Source organism: Falco cherrug, chromosome W, assembly GCF_023634085.1.
Source record: "Falco cherrug isolate bFalChe1 chromosome W, bFalChe1.pri, whole genome shotgun sequence".
NCBI lineage: Eukaryota > Metazoa > Chordata > Aves > Falconiformes > Falconidae > Falco > Falco cherrug.
In genome coordinates, this window is record NC_073719.1 from 17,192,107 (window position 1) to 17,212,242 (window position 20,136).

The following is a 20,136-nucleotide window of genomic DNA, read 5'->3' on the forward strand; positions in this document are numbered from 1 at the left end:
GCACCCTTCTCTCTGTGGTGAGAAATTGGACGCCTTTACATTGGCAATCATGCAGAGCCCCAAAGAGTCACCTTGGCAAAGTGCTGCACTGTCCCCCTGGAGAAGGTGCCAGGCAGGAATTCTCTTGCTGCTTCTCACCCTGTCCTGGCAGCCATATGAGGCACAGCACTAAAGTTCTGCTCCCTGCGTTCTGTGGTGAGAAAATTGACCAAAACCTTCTGCACTCATGCAGAACCAGGGCTCACCTTGTGAAAGTGCAGCACTGCTCCCCTGGAGAAGGTGCCAGGAAGGAATTCTCTTGCTGTTTCTCACCCTGCCCGGGCAGCCATGTGAGGCACAGCACAAAAGTTCTGCTCCCTGCTTCCTGTGGTGAGAAAACTGACCTCTTTTCAGTGGCAATCATGCACAGAAAAAAAAAAAATCACCTTAAAGCGCAGCGCTGCTTACCTGGAGAAGATGCCAGGCAGGAATTCTCTTGCTGCTTCTCACCCTGCCCTGGCAGCCATGTGAGGCACAGCACAAAAGTTCTGCTCCCTGCTTCCTGTGGTGAGAAAATTGATCCTTCAGAGTTGCAATGGTTAAAAGCCAAAAAAATCACCTTGGGAAAGTACAGCACTCCTCCCATAAAGAAGGTACCAGGAAAAAATTCTCTTGCTGTTCTCTACCCTGCACTTGCAGCCATGTGAGGAACAGCACAAAAGTTCTTCTCCCTGCTTTCTGTGATGAGAAAATGGACCCGAAGTTTTTGCACTCCTGCAGAGCCAAAAGAAAAAATAGATCTTGGGAAAGTGCAGCACAGCTCCCCTGGAGAAGGTGCCAGGAAGGAATTCTCTTGCTGCTTCTCACCCTGCCCGGGCAGCCATGTGAGGCACAGCACAAAAGTGCTGCTCCCTGCTTTCTGTGGTGAGAACATTGACCCTTCAGAGTTGCAGTCGTTAAGAGCCAATAAAAATCATCTTGGGAAAGTGCAGCCCTGCCCCCTGGAGAACATGCCAGAAAGGAATTCTCTTGCTGCTTCTCACCCTGCCCGGGCAGCCATGTGAGTCAGCACTAAAGTTCTGCTCCCTGCTTTCTGTGGTGAGAAAATTGACCAAAACCTTCTGCACTCATGCAGAACCAGGGCTCACCTTGACAAAGTGCAGCACGGCTCCCCTGGAGAAGGTGCCAGGAAGGAATTCTCTTGCTGCTTCTCACCCTGCCCTGGCAGCCATGTGAGGCACAGCACAAAAGTGCTGCTCCCTAATTTCTAAAGTCAACAAAATTGACTGTCCACAGTTGTACTCATGTTGATGCAAGACTTTCTTACTCAAAAGCAAAACCCAAGAAGCCATGTAGCCTTGGGACCCCCCTTGTCCTTCTGTGTGGCTGGTGACTTCCCATGGCTTCTCTGCAAGGCAGGAGAAATAACCATGAATTTGGAAGCCCACGTAAATTCAAGTACACTTAGTCCTCTGACAGTCACTACTTATGGGCCAGCGGTCCTCTCACCCCTCCACAGACCTGCCTCTTAGTCCTCTAGCAGTCATTCTCCATGGAGGGTCCACAAGTCCTCCACACCTACCTACCAGCTCACCAGAAATGAGTCAGACCACGCCAGAAGTGACACTGCCTGACCTGCAGGAGATATATTAGACCAGTAACGATGGTTTCAAGACAGAAAAGCCCACCACCACCCACCAGCACAGCAGAAAAACAACCAGAAGAAACTTCGTACACAAACCAAAGGCCCCCATCCAAACCCCACAAAGGCAAAATAGCTGAAAAAAGGCACTCTCCACAAAAAACCCCACCACCACACAGATCACAAGATAAGATAAAAATGCCATAACCCCAGGAACACAGGGCCAACAAACAGAGATTCTGTCCATAACAGTAACACATTTTGACACTAACTCGCCTGACCTCTGACTTACTTGACCTTGTTGCCCCCAAACCCCAGCACACTGTAGCCCTAAGGCAACACAAAATGGAACACAAAGTCCCTGAAGATCTCTGCCAGGGCAAAAGCAAAGCACAGAGCCACACAGGAGGGGGCCGTTGGAAGGGACCCGTGAAGGTCCTCTGGGCCAAGCCCTCTGCTCCAGCACGCTCGCCTCGAGCAGGTCGCAGAGAACTGTGTGCCCTTGGCCTTTGAAGATCTCCAAGGACAGAGACTGCACAACCTCCTTGGACAACCTCTGCCAGCATTTGACCGCCCCGAGGGGGAAAATTTGCCATTTCAGTCTCTCCTTTCACTGTACCACATTCCAGAGCAGCCATGAGATGACAAGCTCAGGCTTGAAAGCCAGTGCTGTGGCTGGCCTGAAATTCTGTCCCCCTTTTTTTCATCCACTAGTAGCTAAAGGAGGACAAAGAAGGATTTCTTTCAAAGGAGAACTTCTCTTTTCCTCTGTCCTTCTTCTCTACCAGTGATCTGGATTCTGAGTGCTGTGCCACTGTCCTAATGGCTGGGATAGGGATACTTCTTGTAGGACAGGGAGGAGGTGGCAGTGGAGATGATCAGGCTGGGGAAGCTGAAGGAAAACGCAAGCAACTGGAGTTGCCTGGAGCAAGAGTGGCCAGCTTCCAAGCTAGGTCACCTCGTGTCCTCAGCTCCCATGCAGGAGCTGAACCACACACGTGGACTGCAAAGCAGTGTGGCCCATAGAAAAAAATCTGCTTTTGGCTCGGGATCGCCCAGGGGCATTTAACTGCAATTCCGCCCTTGTCAGCAGGAAGGAAACATGCCCTGCAAGCACACACTGAGGCACGACACCTTGCCCGGGGCTAAAGGGTACCTCAGGAGACCTACGTGGGACCCCCCAGCACCTGGATTGCTGGCTGGAGGATGCGTAGGTCAAAGGACCCTGATGGGAGCCCTGCAGGCTCTCAGACATTGGACCAACGGGCACCTTCCCTTGTCATACAGAGCATCCTCTCGGATGCTCTGGACAGTTTCTGGTAGATCTCTGGAGAAGAGCTTCTCCCCAGGCCTCTCCCATGGGCTTGCTCACCCCCGGAGCCCTTCCCAAGCACAGCCCCAGCAGGTGGATGCAACCGGCGTTGCAGGGAAGAACAAGCAGCAGGCACCACACTCAGCACTGCGGGAAAGCTGGGACCCCAGACACCCACCCAGGCTCTCCAATCCCAGCCTGGCCCACAAGAGTGCCTTTATCTCCCTTTCCCAGAAGTGCTGAATTCCCCTTCCAGCATTAGCCACTGGACCCGCGCTGCTTCTTGCTGCAGTGTACAACAGCCACAAGAGAATTTGCTAGATGTCTCTGATTTCCTGCATTTTTCCTGAAAAGGGCGGGTGTGTAATTCTCTGAATCACTTCTATTTGAAGCAAGGCATTGCTTAGGGTCAACAGTGAAACGAGACACGGGCCATCAAAAGCTGACTACTTTTCCCCTTCTTTGCCATGGTCACGGCCTACCCCACAGACTCGCCCCTGGCCGTGTCGGCCACCGGCTGGGTTAAGGTCATGGCTAACAGGGCAGGGGCTCCTGTGTGGCGCTCATCCAGCCCTGATTGCCCAGGGTGAAGCCTTAGCACCCAGGTGGGATAAAGCCTTCCCAAGCAAGGGTGGTGCTCCAGGGGCACCACAATTCCTGCCGAAGCTCACCACACATTTCATTTCCCTGTGGCGCCTGGCAGGACCCGAGCGGCTCTTGACTGCTGCTAGTCCCCCCGTCTTTTGGTAAAAACGGAAGTTTTTCCTCCTGCTGGGCCTGCTCCAGTTCCAGCGCCTTGGGGCCTGAGGCCTGGCACGGCCTGTGTGCCAGAGGCCTTCCGACCGCTAGGCCGGCCTCCACCAAGAGGAGTCTGCCTCAGGCCACAACGGTCATCTCTAGGAAAAACAGCTTCTTTTATCGAGCAGGACCCTGTCCAAACCCCAGGGCAAAGCGCTGGCCGCAGGCGCAGGGAGGTGGCCCTTGCCCCCTGCCCTGTCCTGCTCGGGGCTCCCCCGGGCAAGGCAGGGCCGGCCATACTGGAGAGGGCCCCAGCCCCGCCCCCGCAGGCCCCGCCCACTTTCCGTTGGGCTCAGACCGTTGGTCACGGGGAGCCCACGGCCACCACAGGCAGCAGGGCAGAGCTGTGCTGGCACGCAGCGGCGCTGGCAGGAGGCAGCCTCTGGCCCAGCAGCGCTGCCACAGCACCAGCACCCCGCTTCCCAGCCTCGCCGTCGCCGGCTGGGCCCCCTCCTCGCTGCACGGCCAGGGCCCTCCTCTCCCGGGCAGGATGGGCCAGGCCAGCTGCTGCTGCGGCTCCAGGTGGGCTCCCCCCGGGCTCGGGGACACGCGGGCACAGCTGGGCCACGCAGCACTGGCGTTGCTCATGCCCGCCGCTCTCTGCTCTGCAGGGAGGCTCTCAGCGACGCCGAGCCGGTGCTGAGCGCGGACGTGCGGCTGACCCGGGGCCGCAAGAGGAGCGAGAGGCGCCTTCTGCTCCTCCACGAGGAACTGGTGGTCGCCAAGCTGCGGTAAGACCCTCAGAGCCCAGATCCTTGCCCCCAGCCCCGGCCCAGGGACACCCTGGCACCAGCCCCAGGCCCCGGCCCCTCGGTGCTGGAGGCACCAATGTCCGTCCCAAGGGCAGGTGGGGGACAGGGCTCTGCGCGTGGGGACCCAGCCCAAGGAGCCCCCCTCCAGCTCAGTGCCCGCCTCTGCTCTCTGCAGACATGGCACCAGCCTGCGCCCACAGCTCCGCCTGGCGCTGGACCAGCTGTGGGTGCTCAGCAGCGGGAAGGAGGCTGCGGGGCAGGAGGGACAGGAGGAGGAGGAAGGCACCGATGAGGACTGCACCTCTGTCATCCTCGCCTGGCCCACCGGCTCCTGCATCGCCACTTTTGGGTGAGTCGTGGTCGGGCAGCAGGGGTTCCCAGCCGTGCCCACGCCATCCCATGAACACAGGCCTCTGCCTTGCGTGCAGAGCTGGGCAGGGAGCAGGCAGCTCGGTGGCAGGGAGGGAGGGTTGGGGGATGTTTCCCCATCCTGCACCCCCTGGTCACCTTTTGGTCCCCAGAAGGGAAGGGCAAATGCAGCCGCTCAGGCAGGACAGAGCGACCCAGGGCTTGTACAGCGCCTCTGTCCTGCCCCACAGCACAGGGCTGTGCAGGCCCCCACCTTTGCCCAGGGCTGGGGGCAGCAGGGCCTGACGCTCTCTCTCCTCTCTATCTGCAGATCCCAGGCACTGAAGGAGCTGTGGGTGGCCACGCTGCTGGGGTAAGCCGGGGGGATGCTCCAGGAGAAGCTGGATGGACGAGGGAACACAGCCCCCAGCTGGGGAAGGTGCCCCCGTGGCTGCGAGCAGCTCTCGGGCACAGCTGCCTGACAAGAGGCAAGAGACGGCTTGGGGCTCACCCAGCTCTCTGCCTCTCCCTTCCCGCTGCACAGGACACCAGAAGGACGCAAGGGAGCCCGCGTCACCCATCTGACATCCATCAAGCTCCTGGAGAAGGAGCTGAGCCGCCGCCACGCCGTGAGTGTCTCTCTGCTCTGGGCCCTGTCCCCAAGCACTGCTCCTGCAGCCGAGCAGCAGAGCCATGGCTGCTCACCTTCTTCCCCTCCTTCTCTCCTGCCCAGTGGAGGACACTGCGCGCCAGGAGCCTGGAGAGGCTGATGGAGGCACAGGCAGAGGTGAGAATGGCTGCCTTGCACCTGCCTCTGGCTGCGCCGGGATGCGCAGGGACTGGGGTGACCTTGTGCGGGAGGGACAGAGGGTCTGATGGTGCCACTCAGGGAGCAGAGAGTTTTGGGAAGCCAGCAGCACGCCAGCACGTTCTGACTGGTGACACTGGGAGGAACCCTGCCACATGGGGAAGAGAGCCCGGGAGGGCAGAGGGTCCCAGCTCTGCCGCGCTCAGGCTGCTGGTGGCCCTTTCTGCTGCGGGGCTGCTCTCCAAGCACAGCCCGATTCTTGGTTCTTGCAGGCTCATCCCAAGCAAGGGCCTGCGACGGCCCCATCTGCAAACGCAGGGGGACTTTGCCCCGCACCAGGTGAGTTTGGGAAAGCAAGGCAACCTCCTGCAATGCTGTGCTCACTTGTCCCGAGTGTCGCCATGCAGGTTGGGCAGCCCACGGAAGGATGTCACCTGGACGGACAAGGACAACTGCTGGGCAGTGCCTGCTGGATATGCTTCTGCGGGGACACGGAGCCTCTGCTGCTGCCCGCAGCTTGCAGAAGGGCAGGGCGAAGGCTGGCACAGGCTGACCCCGTGGCACGATGGCTCTCAAGAGCCTCTAAGTCAACACCTCCGAGCCACAGCCGCGGTTCCAGCTGCTGCCTCCCTGCCCATCCTGCCGCACCACACAGCACCGTGCTGCAGGCGGGGCAGCGCAGGGCAGGGCAGGCGCTGGGACCGCTGGCCTGGGGTCTCCATTGGTGGCGTCTTACTCTGTTTTCCTCTGCAGCAGGAGGGAGCAGCAGCGGGAGCAGCACCAGCAGGAGGAGGATGGGGCTGCCCTGGCCCTTCGCCCTGCGGCACACCCCGGCCTCTGCCCAGGCGCCAGGGCAGGTGGGCTCCAGCTGCAGCAGGGCGCTCTTTGGGCAGCCCCTGGCAGCCCTCTGTGGGGAGGACAACACGCTGCCCCGGCCCATCCAGGTAAGCCAGCCTGGACAGACGGGGTCCCCAGCCCTCCCTCCGGCTGCTCTGGAGAGGGCCTGCGTGTCCCCAGCAGCTGCGGGGACAGGGCACTGGACTCTGCCCCCCCAGAACCTGCTTCTGGTCCCAGACCCTTTGTGGCGCTTAGGCAACCACGTCTGGGGCAGAGCTCTGGTCCTTGCCACCGCTTGGTTCTTCAGCCAAGCAAGCGGCCTCCTGCCTCTCCTGCAGGAGCTGCTGGCTGTCCTGTGCCAGCAAGGACCAGCAACGGAGGGGATATTCCGAAGAGCTGCCGGTGGGATAGAACTTCGGCAGCTGCGCGAGGCCCTGGACCGCGGCAAGGACATTGACGTGGGAAGTCAGCCTGCGCTGCTGCTGGCCGTCATCTTGAAGGTGAGCACTTCTGACGTGCAGCTGGAGGAGCTCCTGGCTGGCCTGCAGCGTTCAAAGGCTCACCTGCAGCCCTTGGCATTGCAGGACTTCCTGCGAAGCATCCCCACCAAGCTCCTCGTCGTCGACCTCTACGAGGACTGGATGGCAGCCATGGAGAGGGCCAGCAAGCAGGCCAAGGTGGAGGAGCTGAAAGCGTAAGTGTGGGCAGCAGCCTGCCTGGTGAGCAGGGACCGGGAGAGTTCTGGGACCTGCCTGCAAAGGCACGGGCTCCTCAGAAAGCTGTCTTTTCGGGCAGCTGCAAAGCTGTGCAACACGGCCGCTGGCTCCCACCCGCCTGGGGCCAGCTGCGGGGACGGCTGTGGGCACCCTCTGCTTCATCAGCCTTGTCTTCCTCTTCCCCCAGGGTGGCCAACAAGTTGCCTGCGGCCAACCTCCTGCTCCTGAAGCGGCTGATGGCCCTGCTGCAGCACATCGGCCACAACGCAGCCACCAGCAGAATGAGCTGCAGCAACCTGGCCATCTGCGTCGGGCCCAACCTGCTGAGCCCACCCAACGAGGACCTGCTCCCGCTGCAGGCCATGCTGGCAGTGACCGAGAAGGTACGCCCTACCCAGCAGCCAGTGCTGCCTTCCCGGCCCATCGGAGCTTGGCTGTTGCGAGGTCCCTGGCTGCCTCCTCCCTTGGGCCAGTGCTGGTGGGCTGGGTGCCTGGAAGAGCAACCCCCAGCCGCAGCCGCCTGCGCAGGCGAAGGGTCAGCAGTGGGAAAGGCTGCTTGACACGTCTGCAGGCACCTGGCTTGAGACCAAGGCTTTGATGTCTGCAGGTGAACGTGCTGGTGGAGTTCCTCATTGAAAACTGCGGGGACATCTTTGGGGAGGAGGTGGCCGGCCTCTCCCCTCCATCAGCCGAGGAGGTGCCAGCACCCATGGACAGGGGCACAGGTAGGAGGCGGGACTGAGGCTTGTCACAGACACTGGGGCTTGGGATGCCAGAAACCTCAACGCTGAGGAGACAAGTGGTGTAGGGCTCGGCTGGGCTTTGCTTAGGTGTTCTTGACTTCCAAGAAGTCACGCTGCTGCACGTGCTTTGGCTTTCCAGAGCTGCGGTGCGAAGAGCAAAGTGGCCCTCCAGGCACAGCAGAGACCCACCGTCCGGCAAAAGCCTTTCTGGATGCAGCCGCCTCTCTGCTGGACATCGACAGCGGAGCTGGGGGAGACACAGGGGCAGGGCCCAAAGCGGCAGAGGTACGGCAGCTCCACAGACGCTGGGGCAACATGTCTCAGGTGGGACAGTAATTTCCCAGGAGGCCAAGCAGCCGCTGGGCCTCCTCCTGGCAGCCGCTCTCTTGTGCCTTTGGGGTTCCTCCTCTCCCCCCAGAGTGGTGCGTGTTAAGGAAAACTGGAAAGGCTGTTTCTGGGATGCACTTCATTAAGTATGATCTGCTTCATCAAACAAAACATACCTACAAAATACCCACAAAAGGACAGAAAGGAGTAGCTGCCACCTTGAGAGGGCTTTTGCTCAAATCCGACTCCGTCGCAGCTTCATCAAGTCTAGGCTGCGTTGGCTGGCCTGTGCAAAATGTGCACGATGCAAACCAGCATCTCCTCTGTAGAGCTCATACAGCAATTTGGCAGTCAGGCCCTCACTACCCCAGGCTGTCACTTGCCACCCGTTACCTCCCAAATTTCTGGTTTAGGCACCTCCAGATTTGCCTCCAGGCACCCCCGAGGGCACGGCAGAGTCCCTGGCACGCCTGCCACAACTGACCAGCCTGCCCCAGGAAACCAGGTAGGAAGAGCTCCCCTTGCCTGACCTGAGAGCTCGCTGCAGGGGCTTGGGGCTTTCCCCATCTCATCACGCTGTGGGATGGAAAGGTTTGCAGGCTCCCAGCAGGAGAAGGAAAAGTCAAGGAAAAGGAAGAGAAAAGAAGCCTGGGCAGAGGAGAGGGACAGCCAAGCACAAATAAAAAGGAGAAGAGAGGAAATTACTTTGTGGACCCAAACCTGAGAAAATGCAGGAAGCTGCAGCACGTCAGGAAGGCCAGGTGCGTACCACGCGCTGCTGCCCATCTTTCCCAGCCCTGAACACGGCCCTAAGTCAGCCCAGCTGGCTGGCAAGGGCCGGCGAGGGCTGGTGCTGAGCAGGGTTTGGGATGAGCCCCACGGCAGCTCCCCGGGGGCTCCCCGTCGAGCCCTGCTGCGCGGCACAGGGGCACTGTCAGCATCCCTGCGCACGCACAGCTCCCTAGGGACATCACCCCTGGGGAGAAGGCACCGGAGCCGGCCTCGAGTGGAGGCCAGCAAGAGCTGTCCCTTCTGGGCCATGAGGAATTCCTCAGAAACAGCGTCCTCCAAAGAGGGGGGAACCAAATCCTGCCTCTTCCTCCCTCTGGGGGCTTATCAGAGCTTTCTGACTCTGTCGTTGCAGGTGCCGACTGATTTTCACCGGCTGAACAGCTGTGACTCCTGGGCCCCTGCAGCTGCTGTTGACAATAAAAGAATCTTTTCCCTCTCCTGACTGTGTCTGCCATAGGGCCTTGTGGAGTGGGGAGCGCTTGTGCTGGGGTGGACCCTCGGGGAGGAGATTGGGATGGTCCCTTGCCCCAGCACCCTTTCCAGCGGGCATCGGGGCTGAGCTGAGGGGCTTTAGGAGGAAAAGCAAAGCACAGAGCCACACAGGAGGGGGGGGGTTGGAAGGGACCCGTGGAGGTCCTCTGGGCCAAGCCCTCTGCTCCAGCACGCTCACCTCGAGCAGGTTGCTGAGAACTGTGTGCCCTTGGCCTTTGAAGATCCCCAAGGACAGAGACTGCACAACCTCCTTGGGCAACCTCTGCCAGCATTTGACCGCCCCGAGGGGGAACATTTGCCATTTCAGTCTCTCCTTTCACTGTACCGCATTCCAGAACAGCCATGACATGACCAGCTCAGGCTTGAAACCAAGTGCTGTGGCCAGCCTTCAGGGCCAGCAGGGACCGGGGGCGAGGGGAAGTGTTTTAGGGACGGACCGTGGGGGCCGGAGGGAGGGATTTGAGGGACGGACGCCGAGGAAGGCCTCATCCCTGCAACGATGGCTCAGGCCCAGGGCACGGCCCTTCTCTGGATGCCACGGGGTCGATTGCAAAGGACCAGGCCGCCCCATGCAGGGAGCAGGTGCGTGCCGGGGCTGCCAGGGGCCCTGCCTGGCTGTTCCCAGCCCAGCCCTGGCTGGGGCCAGCCCTGCGCTGCAGCCCTGGGGCCGAGGCGCAAGGAGCCGGGCATTGCTGAGGGTGCTGCACCCTGCCGGGCCCCGCCGCCGGCTGGAGACCAGGGGAGCTGGTGCCCTTGACGGGCCCCAAAGCAGCCTTCCTCAGACCCTGCTTTTGGTGACATGTGGAGCAGCACACGGATGTCTCTCAGGCTTCCAGGCCCGTGGAGGCTTTCCTCCTCAGGGGCACTGTCAGAAATCCTGCTCCCAGGATTAAAGCACCCCTCCCCCCATGGATCCAGGCTGTGTGTCCAGCCCCCTGGAGCTGGGTACAGGTGCCCTGAGCGGTCTCTCAGGGAGGATGGGGCCACCTGCCTGGTGGCTCTGACACAGAAATGATGAGCTGAAGCCCTGTGATGGTGGAGGGCTGGCTCAAAGCCTCCGAGTGCCTCAGCCTCTCTGCCCAGGAGCGTTTATCTCAGGCCCTTTGCCAGGGTGTGAAGACGCATGCTGGTGTTGTCCTGGTGCCTCCATCTTGTTCTCACTTGAAGGTTGTGATGCTTGAGGTCAGGGACCACCTGAAGGCCCTGGCGGAGATCTCCAGGGACTTTGTGTTCCATTTTGTGTTGCCTTAGGGCTACAGTGTGCTGGGGTTTGGCGGCAACAAGGTTATGGTATGCCAGAGGTCAAGCGAGTTAGTGTCAAAGTGTGTTACTGTTATGGACAGAATCTGTGTTTGTTGGCCCTGTGCTCCTGGGGTTATGGCATTTTTATCTTTTCTTGTGATCTGTGTGGTGGTTTTTTTTTGTGGAGAGTGCCTTTTTTCAGCTTTTTTTTCCTTTGTACAGTATGGATGGGTGCCTTTGGTTTGTGTACGAAGTTTCTTCTGGTTGTTTTTCTGCTGTGCTGGTGGATGGTGGTGTTTTTTCTGTCTTGAAACCATCATTACTGGTCTAATATATCTCCTGCAGGTCAGGCAGTGTCACTTCTGGCGTGGTCTGACTCATTTCTGGTGAGCTGGTGGGTAGGTGTGGAGGACTTGTGGTCCCTCCATGGAGAATGACTGCTAGAGGACTAGCAGGCAGATCTGTGGAGGGGTGAGAGGACCGCTGGCCCATAAGTAGTGACTGTCAGAGGACTAAGTGTACTTGAATTTACGTGGGCTTCCAGATTCATGGTTATTTCTCCTGCCTTGCAGAGAAGCCATGGGAAGTCACCAGCCACACAGAAGGACAAGGGGGGTCCCAAGGCTACATGGCTTCTTGGGTTTTGCTTTTGAGTAAGAAAGTCTTGCATCAACATGAGTACAACTGTGGACAGTCAATTTTGTTGACTTTAGAAATTAGGGAGCAGCACTTTTGTGCTGTGCCTCACATGGCTGCCAGGGCAGGGTGAGAAGCAGCAAGAGAATTCCTTCCTGGCACCTTCTCCAGGGGAGCAGTGCTGCACTTTGTCAAGGTGAGCCCTGGTTCTGCATGAGTGCAGAAGGTTTTGGTCAATTTTCTCACCACAGAAAGCAGGGAGCAGAACTTTAGTGCTGACTCACATGGCTGCCCGGGCAGGGTGAGAAGCAGCAAGAGAATTCCTTTCTGGCATGTTCTCCAGGGGGCAGGGCTGCACTTTCCCAAGATGATTTTTATTGGCTCTTAACGACTGCAACTCTGAAGGGTCAATGTTCTCACCACAGAAAGCAGGGAGCAGCACTTTTGTGCTGTGCCTCACATGGCTGCCCGGGCAGGGTGAGAAGCAGCAAGAGAATTCCTTCCTGGCACCTTCTCCAGGGGAGCCGTGCTGCACTTGGCTGAGGTGAGCTCTGGTTCTGCATGAGTGCAAAATGCTTGGGTCAAATTTCTTACCACTGAAAGCGAGGAGCAGCACTTTTGTGCTGTGCCTCACATGGCTGCCCGGGCAGGGTGAGAAGCAGCAAGAGAATTCCTGCCTGGCACCTTCTCCAGGGGAGCTGTGCTGCACTTTCCCAAGATCTATTTTTTCTTTTGGCTCTGCAGGAGTGCAAAAACTTCGGGTCCATTTTCTTACCAGAGAAAGCAGGGAGAAGAACTTTTGTGCTGTTCCTCACATGGCTGCAAGTGCAGGGTAGAGAACAGCAAGAGAATTTTTTCCTGGTGCCTTCTTTATGGGAGGAGTGCTGTACTTCCCCCAAGGTGATTTTTTGGGCTTTTAACCATTGCAACTCTGAAGGATCAATTTTATCACCACAGAAAGCAGAGATCAGAACTTTTCTTCTGTGCCTCACATGGCTGCCAGGGCAGGGTGAGAAGCAGCAAGAGAATTCCTGCCTGGCACCTTCTCCAGGGGAGCAGCGCTGAGCTTTCCCAAGGTGATTTTTTTTTTTCTGTGCATTATTGCCGCTGAAAGGAGGTCAGTTTTCTCACCACAGGAAGCAGGGAGCAGAACTTTTGTGCTGTGCCTCACATGGCTGCCAGGGCAGGGTGAGAAGCAGCAAGAGAATTCCTGCCTGGCCCCTTCTCCAGGGGAACAGTGCTGCACTTTGACAAGGTGAGCTCTGGTTCTGCATGAGTGCACAAGTTTGATGGGTCTGTTTTCTGACCACAGAAAGCAGGGAGCAGAATTTTTGTGCTGTGCCTCACATGGCTGCCAGGGCAGGGTGAGAAGCAGAGAGAGAATTCCTTCCTGGAACCTTCTCCAGGGGGGAGCAGTGCTGCACTTATATCAAGGTCAGCTCTGGTTCTGTATGAGTGCAAAATTTTTGGGTCAATTTTATCACCACGGAAAGCAGGGAGCAGAACTTTAGTGCTGTGCCTCATATGGCTGCCCGGGCAGGGTGAGAAGCAGCAAGAGAATTCCTTCCTGGCACCTTCTCCAGGGGGACAGTGCAGCACTTTGCCAAGGTGACTCTTTGGGGCTCTGCATGATTGCCAATGTAAAGGCGTCCAATTTCTCACCACAGAGAGAAGGGTGCCGAACTTTTCTGCTGTGCCTGACGTGGCTGCAAGGACATGGTGAGAAGATCCCAGGTAGGAATTCTCTTGCTGTTTCCCACCGTGCCCTGGCAGCCATGAGAGGAACAGCACAAAAGTTCTGCTCCATGCATTCTGTTCTGAGAAATTTGACCTCTCATACTTGGAATCATTCACAGAACAAAAAAATCACCTTGGGAAAGCGCAGCGCTGCTCCCCTGGAGAAGATGCTAGGAAGGAATTCTTTTGCTGTTTCTCACCGTGCTCTGGCAGCCATGTGAGGTACAGCACAAAAGTTCTGCTCCCTGCTTTCTGTGGTGAGAAAACAGACCCCTCACATTTGAAATCATGCAGAGCCAAAAAACCTCACCTTGGCAAAGTGCAGCACGGCTCCCCTGGAGAAGGTGCCAGGCAGGAATTCTCTTGCTGCTTCTCACCCTGCCCTGGCAGCCATGTGAGGCACAGCACAAAAGCACAGCAGTACATAGTAGTAGGTACTGGAGTAAAGGGAGCGTGGGGGAGGAGGCTGGAGCTTGGCACCCTGCTCTGGCACATGTGGGTTTCCTGAGACACGTCAGGAATTGTACCCCAGCCCTGGGTATATTTCCTCATTGCTTTTCTGAGGTGATGGGAGCTGTTGTGTCCTGGCGCAGCTGGTTCCCCTGCCCAGGGTTGGGGCGTTCATGCTCTGAACCCACAGTCGAGGTGCCCGAGCCATCTGTGCCCTGAGCCTGGAGCAGAGGGGCAGTTGCAGTCTGTCCTTAATTTCTGGGGGGGGTGAAGGGCTCTCTGAGGTGGGGAAGATGGAGCTCCCCGTGCAGCAGCCAGGGGTGGTGGCTGGAGGTGGGCTGTGTTGCGGTTGCTGTTTTGTCCTGCCCCCGCAGGAGAATGTGGCTGCTGTCTTAGTTCTGCTGCTTTCCTCCTAATGCAGGAGGCTGGTCCCTGCAGGCTCCAGGGAAGTGGGGCTCTGGAAGTGCCCAACTCTGGGGCTAGAGGGTAGGGGAAGCTGCTGGACTGGTATGGGGGCATGCAGACTGGAAGCCCTCTGGAAATAACTGGTGTGGGCATGATGAGCAGGTTTAGTTGAAACTAACTGAAGAAACAGTTTACCAACAGAATTTCAGTCAATCGTATGAGAGAACTACCAACTATTCCATCAAGACATAGTCCACCACCAAAATATGTTGAAACAAATGATATGTAAATAATGTGAAAGTATTGAAAAATGATTTTCAACACTTTCAAAGGCGGGAAATGTTATAGATTTGCTAATAAGTGAAGATTGATTGACTTTATTTGATTGATTATTTGATTTTATAAAATTATTTTATAGAATAGAAAGATAGAAGGATAAGAAATCTATTTTTATGAAACTTATAGTTGCACAGCAAAAGCTGCTATGAGATCCTCTGTACATCCCGTACCACGGCTAGAAGAATGGGCTAGAACCATTGTGAAAACTTCGGAAATAACTTTAGGGTTTGAAAGGTTTCTTTCTATTTGACCAGTCTTCTGTATGTAGAAGGTGTATTGAAATGTCAGAATATGAGATGAATGGAAACTGGGGAGAGTCGACTGGGACAGCTTGTGGTTACCTGCCAAGAAACCGTGAACTTTAGTAAAAGGTAATTCTGGCAGGGGGAGATCGCGACCACCGACTCATATACCACCTACCCAAATCGTACCCCAGACCCATTTCTAGACCTTTCTAAGCTCTACTGCGCAGAATCGGATATAGGAGGAGAATATGTTAATGCTTTACGGGAAATATCAGGGTTATGCATGAATACTTAATGAATATGTATGAAAAAGTTCTATATATGGTGTCTGATTTTGAGACCTGGCGTGCGTTGATCGTGAGAGGACTCGCTCACGCACCCGGCCGTCAATAAAGAAGTGTCTGCTTATCTACATCACATTGGTGTCGATAAGTTCTTCATTCCGAGATTTCGGTAACACAGGGAGCTCCTTCCCTTCCGAGCAGGAGGAGATGGGCTTTGCTGTGGGGGTGTCACGGCCTGGGGTGGGCTGCCCCGGGGCTGGGCAGTCTCTGGAGGCTCTCAAACCCCGCCTGGCCGTGACCCTGAGCGGCCGGCTCCTGGGGGAGCTGCTTTCGCAGGGCCTTGGGCTGGATGGCCTCCAGAGGTCCCTGCCAGCCCTGGCCAGTCTGATTCTGCTGCGCTGTGCGGAGGCGCGGGGCCGGCCCGCGGTGCTGAGGGGCGGTGGGGCCGCAGGGGCAGCGGGGTCGGGAAGGCCGTGGCGTGGGCTCTGAGGGGCCGGTGTGCAGGACAGCCGGGAGCGGGCAGCCCGGCGGGCAGCGGGAGCGCCCTTCGGCCGGCCTGTGTGCCGCCACAGGCTCACCGCCCCGGCCATAGGTGGCCAAAGACTGTTGCCGTGCATGCCCGGGGCATCGTGGAGGGGCTGCTGGCTGCCCGCAGGTGGTCTCCCCTTTGGAGACTGGTCAAAGGCTTGGGCTTTGTTTGTTGGGCTTTGTTGATGGCTCAACAGAGGGCTTGGTTTTGCAGTGTGCCCTCTTACTGCTGCTCTCGTGACGTGCTGGGCAGCAGTGGCTGCAGGGCAGGTGGGGACAAGTGGCATGGGCAGGAGGCAGAGCTGCCCATCCTGCTGGGGACATGGAGGGGCCTGTGCTGCTGGAGCCAGAGCATCGGCGGCTTGGTAGCCCCTGGGCTCGGCCACGTCAGCCCCAGGCAGTGCAGGCTGCTCAGACAGTGGGTGGCAGAAAAAGTCATTTATTCCGGCAGCGTGGCCCTGGAGAGGGGAAGGAAGGCATTGCTTTCAAGTTCTGCTTCGGCTCCACCTTGGGCTTCTCCCCTCTGCTTCACAGCCCAGTGGAGCAGCTGGCACTTTATGGCAAAGGCGAAGCATGAGGGCACGTCTTTGCCCTGGACCACTGGAAAGAGCAGTTGTCCTGCTGCTCTCCAGAGGACGCCAGCTCCTCTGGGGCTGAGGTGTCTTCTTCCCTGTTAGCCCTCAGGAAGAGAAGCCTGCAGAGCATCCTGGGGCTGGGGCTGCTGCTTCGTCTCTGCCTGAGCAGAGCCCTCGCTGGGGGTCGAGTGCCACCTCCCCCATGTCCTTGGCAGCCATAAGCACAGTAGTCATAGGTTAAACCACCCCTTACAGCCTTCGTCGTCCAAGGATGAGGAGTGTCTGAGTTGCCAGGGAGGAGACCAGGGGGCTGGTGTCTTTCATTGCGCCTTTAAGCACTGTGGGGACAAAGCAGCAGAGGTGAGGTGACAGCCCTGTGTCCCCTCCAGGCAGGGCACACTGCACCCTGTGATTGCCAGGGCCAGGAGGCAGCCAGGGGACAGGTGGCTCGGCTGGAAGCTGCTTCTCAGGAATAGCCCCCTGCAGAAACACCCCGTCCCCCCTAGGCACGCTGGGAGCAGATCCCCCCTTGCCCAGCTTCCGGGGGTAGCTCCGTGCTAGCTCCTTCCTCCTCCCCACTGCCCTCGCTCACCATGTCGGATGTACTCCATGTGCTGCTGCTCACGCACGCACCGCCCAACGAGCCCTGGAGCGACACAGTGTGTCAAGGATGCTGCTGCCGCTCAGAGACCCTTGCAGCCAGCCCACCTGGCTGCACGGTCCCCCCGGGAGGGCTGACCCGGAGTGCAGCATCAGGGAGGGGATGGATGAGCCTCCTGCCAGCCCCACCTGTGCAGGCAGGGGCAGGAGGGGGTGAAGGGGTGCCCCATAGGCCCTGTGCTGGGACACAGGTAGAGGGTGCCCAGGGCCAGGTGGCCTCCGCAGCCATCAGGGACCTGGGCACAGGCACTGTCATGTGGGGAGGCAGGGAGCGTGGCATGGGCTTGTTGTGCTCATCGTCTCCCTGCCCCTTTGCAGTGCCTTGACGTTGCAGCTAGTCCAGGCACTGCCCCCCACCAGCGCAGGGACCCTCGCGCAGCACTCCGGCTTAAGATCCCTGGCACCGGCTGCCCAGAGAGGCCTCTGGAGACATTCCAGCACCACCTGCACAGGATTTTGTGCAACCTGCTCTATCACAGCCTGCTTTTGCAGGGCGTTGGACTAGATAATCTCCAGAGGTTCCCTCCAACCCTTGACCATTGTGTGATTCTGGGACTCATGGCACTTTGGATGAGGAAGAAGAGGTCAGGATCTTCAGGCAACACAACACCTGACTGCCCTCCCAGTGCCTGTCCAAGAAACCTGCCAGTCCTCCCTAACAGAAGTTGGACCTCCACACGTGGGCTTGCAGATGTGCATGAGCACTGCAGGGCAACAGCCTTCTCTCTCTTCCCCATCCTCCACTGCAGGGCGAGTGCAGATGTTCTGTGGAGGAAGCACCAGCCTGCACAGGCCCTGCTGCCCTCCCTGTCATGCACTGGCCGTTCTACCTGGGCTCCCTCTACTGTGTCCCAGACCACTGGCCTGGTGTGATGGCAGAGCCAGTGGCACTGCCCGGCACTGCACCTTCCTGGTCCATCAGGGCAACCTGGGTGCCAGTGGGAAGCTGGGAATTGCCCTTGGCCAGGGCCTCTCCCTGGAGCTGCCAGAGCAGGAATTCCTTGTGGATGGCAGGGATGCCAAAGCATGAGGAGTTCCCCATTGGATGGCAGGGACAGGGCGTAGAGCCCCATCGATGTGCAGCCACCCCCGGCAGCCCCTCAGCCATGGCCACGGTCACACAGAACCTCACTGGGGAGCTCATCCGCATCATCCAGGGCACCCTCATAGTGACCAGGCAGTACCAAAAGTTTCTGCAAGTAATGATGGCCAAGTGGCAAGAGGCGGTCTGTAGTGGGACACACACCACGCACACCACCACCCCACAGTTGTCTCCCTCCCCCCCGCCAGGAAAGAGGAGCAGCAGGAAGGAGGAGCAGCTCTAGCCAGGGCTGCTGGAGCCCAGAGGGTTTCCCCAGGGCCTTAGAGTGGAGCTGCTGGGGGCAGATGCGCACATGGAGAAGATGGCAGATGGGGACAAAGACCAAGGGGAGGACACGAGGCCAAGCAGAAGCAGCCCTGTGCAGGTGGGCAGAAGGAGCCCAATGGGGATGAGGAAGAGGAGCCCCATGACTCCAGACAGAATCAGCTCCATGGGCCTGGGCAGCACCATCCACGTGGGGCCGGGCAGGAGGACCCCAGCAGACCCCAGTCCCCGGCACCATGTCCCCGTGGGCAGGGCACGTGGGCAGGCAGCCTCAGGACCGTGCTGGGCAGGACTGTGCCTGCAGGACTGCTCCCACCTGTGGGGCTGCCCAAAGGCTTGGTGGAGATGCGACTGCCGGCTCCATTGTGTCTGTTTCTGCAAGCCCCCGTGGTGGCAGCGCTGCTCCCACAAGAGCAATGGGTTCCCCTGCCAGTGAGCAGCTGGTGGGGTGCAGGGCTGGGACCCCCCTGGCCTGCCCCATCATCTGAAATGTTAAATCTTTCCTCTATCCATTGATCTATCTGTGGAGCTCATCCATCCATCCCGCAGCTGGGGCTGCTTCACCCTCAGTGCCTGAACCCAGTGGGGATGGTCTGGCATTGGGCACTGCTGGCACCCACAGAATGGGGGGTGGGGGTGTCTGGTACCACACTGGTTGTGCTGGCAGGTGGGGACCGGGCTGGGCTGGAGAAAGGGGCCAGCAGGAACCTCATGAGGTCCAACAAGTGCCAGCTCCGGCCCCTGGGGAGGAGCAAGCCCAGGAGGAACAAGCACAGGCAGGGGCCACCTTGCTGGAAAGAAGCTTGGCAGAGAAGGTCCTGGTGGGCCCCTCAACGAGCTGCCTACTGGGCAGGGGTTCTGTGCCCCTTGCAAAGGGGGGAACTGGTATGTATTGAGACCCCACGGTGAATCCATACACCACAAACAGAAAGTCATGTTATCCCCAGATTGGCATATTCAAATGGCTAATAAATGGGGTATAGCCTTGGTGCCTTAAACATTTTTGTCCAAACTAGATAACAGAGTTGAAACATGGGAATAAGTCCCCCACCCCATCAGAACACTGCGCTCAGGAATTGTTCGTGAGCCATTTGTTGTGAATCGTGGAATAGAACCATGGTACACCCCAGACTTGCGAACCCTTATTCCAGGCATGTGTCCTTGTTGGGGTTTTCAGGCACCAGGGTTTAAACTGCATAACACGTTTGCAGAACAGGTTTGCAGGTTTGGAGATCCCACGTGTTATGCAAAAACTACCAATCAAGGAAACACATTGCAATATGCAGTTTTGCTTACCCACAAAACAAAACGAAATTTTGTGTGAGAAGGAAAAAAAACATGCCACGACCCATCAACGCACTCCACCGTTCAATATCCAGCCCCTCAGGGTCCTTTCTGAGCATGTTCAGATGGGAAGATGTACTTTGCACTAACTACTTCCTCAAAATTATTTACATATGCATAAGGCACTTGCATATGTCACTTTGTTCCTGGGGGCCTTTCTTGGGGTCTTTAGAGATCGTTGGTGGTCAACAGCCTGGTGAACTTCAGCTGAACTTTCCTGGGGCACCTGTACTCTACTTGTTGTTATAGAACTTCATTTATTCTCTGTGCTGTGTGGTCTTGAAGGCAACACACCGTTACCCCACTACCCTCATCTATCGGTATAGCCCAGGTGCCTCAGAAAGCTGCCACCCCTTACTGAGCTTATTCAATAGGTCGAGTTAACCACTGCTTTAGCTGCAGCCTCTCCAAGTGATTCTTTATAACTTAATCCTGTCAGCGAGGAGAAGCGTCCAGCTCTCTGCCACTGAAGGCAGCAGCCTCCAGTCACCAGGCTGCTCCTTATAGGAAGCAATCCCGACTGCCTGGATCTCGCCGCTGAGAGGCTGTATTTAAAAATGAAGTGTTTTCCAGCAAGGGAAACAAGGCTGGAGCACTCATACTCTGGCTGGTGACTCTCCCAGGCAGCTGCATACTCCCAGTCCCTCAGCAGGGCAGGTGTAGCCAGAGCCCTGTCGGAGTCAGCAGAAAAACACGCTGGCCCTATTCCTGCAGGACCTACAGATGCCGGGGCGGCTCCAGGGGGCTCTGCGAGTCGGGGAGCCCGGTGCCTGTGCCCG

The 20,136-nt window shown here is 57.9% G+C and overlaps 1 long non-coding RNA gene across 1 annotated transcript; it reads right to left on the bottom strand.

The window, feature by feature from the left end:
- Positions 1–15,835: 15,835 nt before the first annotated feature.
- Positions 15,836–16,668, bottom strand: LOC129734515 (uncharacterized). Its single transcript, XR_008730087.1, has 2 exons — positions 16,580–16,668; positions 15,836–16,325 (listed from the first exon to the last, which is right to left on the bottom strand). It is a non-coding gene; the product is annotated as an uncharacterized LOC129734515 (long non-coding RNA).
- Between the last annotated feature and the right edge of the window lie 3,468 nt (positions 16,669–20,136).